Below are 6,000 nucleotides of genomic sequence, written 5' to 3'. Positions count from 1 at the left end.
AAATCTTAGAAGCTAAAGTAGGCCTTGACCTTCCCATTTAAAATGCTCCCTCATGGAATGCAGAGTCTCTGAAAATGAAAAATCCTCACTGAAGCTAAAGTAGGCCTGCCCCTTAAAGAAGCCTTGGCAACAGAAGGCGAGGCCCTAACCACCTTAGGAAGAGAGGGAAGAACAGCCACCTGAGAAGCCCCTTCAGCCTGGCCTACTTCCTGAGAGGACACATCCTGTAACAGTAAAGTTTCTCCCTGAGACTCCATAGAAACTCCTGGCAGAACCTCCGGCTCCACTGAGCCTTCTAAAGAACCGACGTCCGGGACTGTCGGTTCTTCCACTCTAGGCTTCGCTGCTTTGTCCTTGCGTTTTGGCTGAAGCGGCGCCGGAGCATCCGACGGCATTTTATAATTACAACGCTTCCCAAACACTAACCTGGCACAGTCTAACCTTCTCTTAATAGTGCGTTTGTTAAATCTAGCACAAGAGCGCATCCAACAACGCCGTGCTCAGGCCCTAAACAAGGTATACACAAAGTATGGTAATCCCTATGAGGTATCTGTTTCCCACAAGAAAAACAGTAATTCACTTTTCTGACATCCGTTAAATACTGAGGCAAGAAAAAAACAAAATATTCCCCAACGGGGTACTTAGCCAACTTTGATTCGGTCTGAAACTCTGACTTCAGAAACTTTCAGAACGCCAACCTGCACTCGCAAAACTGCTTCTGCATCGGACCATGCGGCAAAAAAGACTGAGGATATGACGTCGGTCATGCGCATTAGTACCCTGACGTACTGACGTCAGTCTAATGCGCCGTGACCGACGTCAGCCGTATACTTTGTTATTCGGGCCGACTGGACAGCGGACTACCCAATAGTTAGGACTGCAGCAATGTGGAATGAAGAACATCTTCCCTTTCCATGGGAAGGAGATTATGTCCATTTTCCAGGCTTCCTTGCATACAGTCCTGAAGAAAACATTCCAAGCTGATGGCTCAGAGTGCAGGTAAAAATATCTATATCTGGTGTACTAACAACCTGAAAGATGCCCTCTCTATTCAATCACCATTCAAAATGATCTGCCCTGGATCTATTCAAGTAGTTTGTCAAGCTGTTCTGGTGAAATGCAGACTACTCATCACAATCTTTACCTGATAACCTCTAGGAGCAGTAAAACTTTACTCAGGCTAATAAGATGCAATCTCTGTCTTACATGCAGGGCTTCAGTAGGCCCTATTCTGCCAGACCTATTACAGATTAGCAAATCCACTGGTACCATAAATGCCAACTCAAGGGATCTCAATCTCCTTTGCAAACTAAATATTGGAGGGACAGGTTTACAACCCGATCACACTTATTTTGACCAACACCACATACTTTACCACAAGGGGCATAGCTTTTGGGCAAGTAGAAGCACTACAACTGTATTCTCAATATTCACTGATGACATACTCACTAATGTGGATAAAAGTAACCTCACTGGGACAGTATTCACTGACCTTACCTGGGCCTTTGACCTGGATAATCACTCCATCCCATTATCCTTCTTATAAGGTATTGGAGTACGCTCTGAATCTACCCAATTCTTATTTTAAAACTATCTTTCTCTGTCAACACAAATGACATTACAACTGTATGACTGTACTATTTCTATTGCTCTTAAAAAAATAAATAAATAAAATTTGTCTATTATACATTTTAAAATGAGTAATTACCCTATTCTCACACAATAGTACTGTAAACAATTAATGCCTTTCTCAATACGTAGATAGTACTATATGTTTTGTATTACTTTATCTAAACTAATATGTATGCATTGTTGCCCACTGTTTGAGTTTCTCACATTTTTTGTAATTGTATAATCTCTATAACCTTATTTTAATCTATGGAGCTTTTCTCCCCGGGCCTCCACTGAAAATGGAAATTATCCAGCTGGACTAGCCCGGTCAACAAATATAAAATAAAATAAAAATAAATAAATAAAAAGATTTTCTAACCAATCAAACTCCACCTTATCAGATACTACCATCACTCTTTCAGGGTTCCTAAGTTATCAGTTCTTGCAATGGTACTATTCCCCACTTTTAGAAAAAAAGTGCCTCAACATTTATCATCTACAACGCCTGCTTTACTCTGACATGGTTATCTATAGATCTAACCCTTTTCAGTACATCATCCAAAAATCAAATTCCAGCTGATCTACAACTAAACAATTGGCTTTGTTCTTAGAAACTACTTCTCAACCACAAAAAGTCCATGCTGTTTGGTACAAAGAAAACTTTACTAAAGCCACTAGGAGTCTCCATATCTAAAACCTAGATGAGAACCTAAATAAATTCACCACATTGTTTAGATACCTTGTCATTTGGCTTGACAAGTCCCTCAGCATCCAAAATCACATTCAGAATGTCAGAGCCAAACTCAAGTACCTCCTATTCCAGGCCCATAAGATACAGTATTTCCTCTCAGAACCCTCATAGAGCAGCCGTAGGCAAAGATGTTCTACTTGTACAACTAGAATATGGCTGACCCCTATTTGTCACTGCCTTACAAAACACTACCACCTTACAATCTCTTTACAATAAAATCTGTTATTTTATCAAACTCCCCTCAGCATTTTGAGTGCCAATGTTTCAACAGAAAACCTTGCAATTCCTTGAAAAAGGCAAATTGGCTTCCTATTCAATACAGGACCAGCCTCTTTCTTGGCTCCCTTCTCTACAAATTCCTTCACCAACACATACCATCCCCATTAACTATGGCACTGTATACAGCTTAACAAGCTAATTTACTACTGACCAGTCTGGTAACACCATTCACTACACTTGGTTCCACAGAGCTCAGCTTCTCAGTTGTTGCTCCTAAGCTGTGTCAGTCTTTGCCACCTGATTTTATTGAAATTAAAGACTGCAAACATTTCAGACTCTGTTCAGAGAATACCTAACTGAATAATGTAAGTGTACAGGTCATCCAACTCCCAGAGCTGCATTATTACACTCGTCTCAGAACACCTCGTCTTCTCAATATCCTAACCTCTCCAGTACATAAACTCCTACCTGCTGCTTCCCCATCTGCCCAATCCATTCCCTTCTGCGCATCTATGTCCATCTTTCCAGTTACTAGGTCTTCTATTGCACTTTCTTCTCTTCACTGCAAATATTTCCCTCCAAACTTGTACACACTATGCCCACTGTTTTGGTTGGACTACACCTACCTAACCTATTAACTGCATTATATATTGCATACTCAGGACTCTACATCTGTTTAAATCTTTGTGTAAATCTGTACAGTTTTTTTTATATTACATCACTATAACTACAACACTACATTACTGTTATGTAACCTTGACTGAGGCTTCACAAATGGTTAAATTCATTCAGTGCTCCATGTTAAATATACATACATAGAACAATGCTTGTATTACAGAGAATACTGCTTCTATGGAACAGTTTTCCATTCTACATAAAGCAAAGTACTTTGCTTACTCTATAAAGTCATTTGGATGAATGGCTGTGTAACCAAGAATTCAACCGTTATTAAGCACCCCTGTCCCTCATGGACAGGGAACCTGAGCATCTTGAGCTGCAATAGGCAAGAGAGTCTGCCTTGCTCAACTTGAATATGGGCTCCCATCACAGCCACAGCCTCTACATATAAAAAAACAAAACTCATCCACTGAAAACAATCTGCAAATTCATTTTCAATTCTTCCGTTAGGTACATCACTGCACTACTCTCTCGGAAGCCACCTGCAGTGCAGAGTTGAGTTACTCCTAGGGTCTCTCTTTTCAAACTACTTCAACCAGGTGCTTTTCCATATCTTGCAGCCAAACTCAATAAAACCACTGTCTACAGCCTCAGCAACCTCTTCCGATTAACTCAGTCACTCCAGACACCTGAAACTAATTGCACTGACAATCCCTTCTCCTTTTTGTTGAGGTGGAGGGGGATCGTTAGAGTTTGGGTGCAAAATTGAAGTCTCCTCTTTTCCTCTGTTCAGAGCTCCGCTCAAAAGACCTAAATCAAAAATCTGATTGCAAGTGCTTTTCCACAGGAGACATCACCCAACTCCTTCCTCACCTGCATCACCTCTACTTCGACCCTCTGTTCTCACCTGCCGTTTCTTGTCATATATACGTCTAAAATTAATTCACATTCGTTTTTCCACTCTATTAATATTTACATACTGTTTCAACTGTCAATGGGATTCTCCAGCTTCTAAAACGACTCAACGTTTCTGAATTTGTTCCGTTTTATTTTTCTTTGTTAATTTTCTCATCTGGGCTGTGGCTGCAAATAGTCTATTGTGATCAGTGTACAACCTTGGAAACAAATTTAACAAATCTGTAAATATGCAAAAAAAAGTAAAACTTCTCCCGAGAACTAACACTGTTCCCAAGTAAAAGACTAACAAGATGCAAAAAAATTCACCTCAGACACTGTTCAAGAGGAACCTGGACAAGTGGATGGAGTATCATAAATTCTTACCAGGGATAGCGCCCACAACCCTACTGGGCATTTGTATTCTTTACTAAATGCAATCCTGAGTACTGCCTAGTGTTACCTATGGTAGTACATTGGGATGAATCTGCTAGGCTTGAAATGACCTCCGGGTCGAGAGGTTAGTACACTATGATACTATGAATAGCCTATAGCTAAAGTACCTTATGTACCTATATATGTGTCGATTCTTCACATTTTCTTTTATTATTTTACTCATTTAAGTGGGAGTATGCCCAGTGGACAAGGGGTGACCCTAGGAATACTCTCCCGTTAAGTGACTTTGCTCAGTCACACGGTAGGTAAACAGAACTGCAGTTAATCAAATACTGTACCCCGGACTACAAGAATTAGCTTTTTAACAGCTCAGAGCCTTATTCTCCTGCACCAACTGCTAGATGAATTCACAGTAAGAAAGGCGATCAGCCATACTCCTAAGGAACACTTCAATATCTGAACACTACACAGTATGCATAGATGCCTTTTACATTTCAGTCTGGCTCATTTTTATAAAAACCCAGAGCTGCAGATACTATAAACAGCAAGTTGAATATATTACACTAATAAAATTTACACAACCTGCTTTTATTAATTTTTTATTTTGTGCAAGTAAAAAATAAATTCAAGCAAGTAACACGTAAAATAAATATTCATAAACTATGTATTAAAAGGTAGTGGCAGTTTGGCAATCAGGATTGACAACAGTGCTCTTGTGATCCAATTAACTCAACATGCAACTGTCAAAACAACAGTCAGCTGTAATAGTACTAAAGAAATGCTCATGATTATTTTATAAACTGTTCGCCCTGGCGAATGTTAAGGTGGCAGGAACCTGAGCATGACAGGATACTACTCCCAATCCACAGGAATAATCTTTATATAATCTCTCCATTTATTGGGTTTCTCCTAGTGATTTCCCTCAGTGGGCCAGGCCTGGTATACCTTGCTTGGGAGGTGCCAGATTATCCCAACTCACCCTATTTTACAGGAAGAAGCATTGGCTATACCCCAAAGGCCCTCCTAGACCACCATGCTTCTCACCCTGTCATGGAACAATAAAGACCAACTAGCTTGTGAATGAGGCCAATCTCAGCTGCTTCTACCCCAACAGTTATCCGTTCTTTTACTACTCAAAGCTCATGACCACATACAAGGATAGGGATATAAACTGACATTTGTCCCATAACTCGTTCTCACTTCCCCACCATAGCCCAGTGCAATGCTTGCAGTCCTGCTGCTGTACGCAGCAGGAGTTAGATCCCAAATAGACTTAAGTTCCTCCACCTAAGCTAGCTGCATCTCCTGAACTGCAGAGAGCAAGTCAATAGCTTTGAGAGAAAACCATGACCAATGACCAAGATGTTAATTTTTAGTATTTTTTCACTCATTCATCAAAAGATTTCTGGAACACCTTGAAGATCAGTCACTTCAGACCAACAGTACACGTTTTGATGATAAATTACATCCCTAAATTGGACAGTCTCCAGAACTAGGCTGCCACTAGATAT

The 6,000-nt window shown here is 40.3% G+C and overlaps 1 protein-coding gene across 5 annotated transcripts in view; it reads right to left on the bottom strand.

The window, feature by feature from the left end:
• Positions 1–6,000, bottom strand: part of DCTN1 (dynactin subunit 1) — a 1,835,652-nt gene that overhangs the window by 1,728,151 nt on the left and 101,501 nt on the right. The gene's annotated exons all lie outside the window — the stretch shown is intronic.

The sequence above is a fragment of the Protopterus annectens genome, chromosome 2.part1 (assembly GCF_019279795.1).
Source record: "Protopterus annectens isolate FY-2018-M chromosome 2.part1, PAN1.0, whole genome shotgun sequence".
NCBI lineage: Eukaryota > Metazoa > Chordata > Ceratodontiformes > Protopteridae > Protopterus > Protopterus annectens.
The sequence above is the reverse complement of the archived record's forward strand: the minus strand, read 5'-3'. Positions and strand labels throughout refer to the sequence as shown.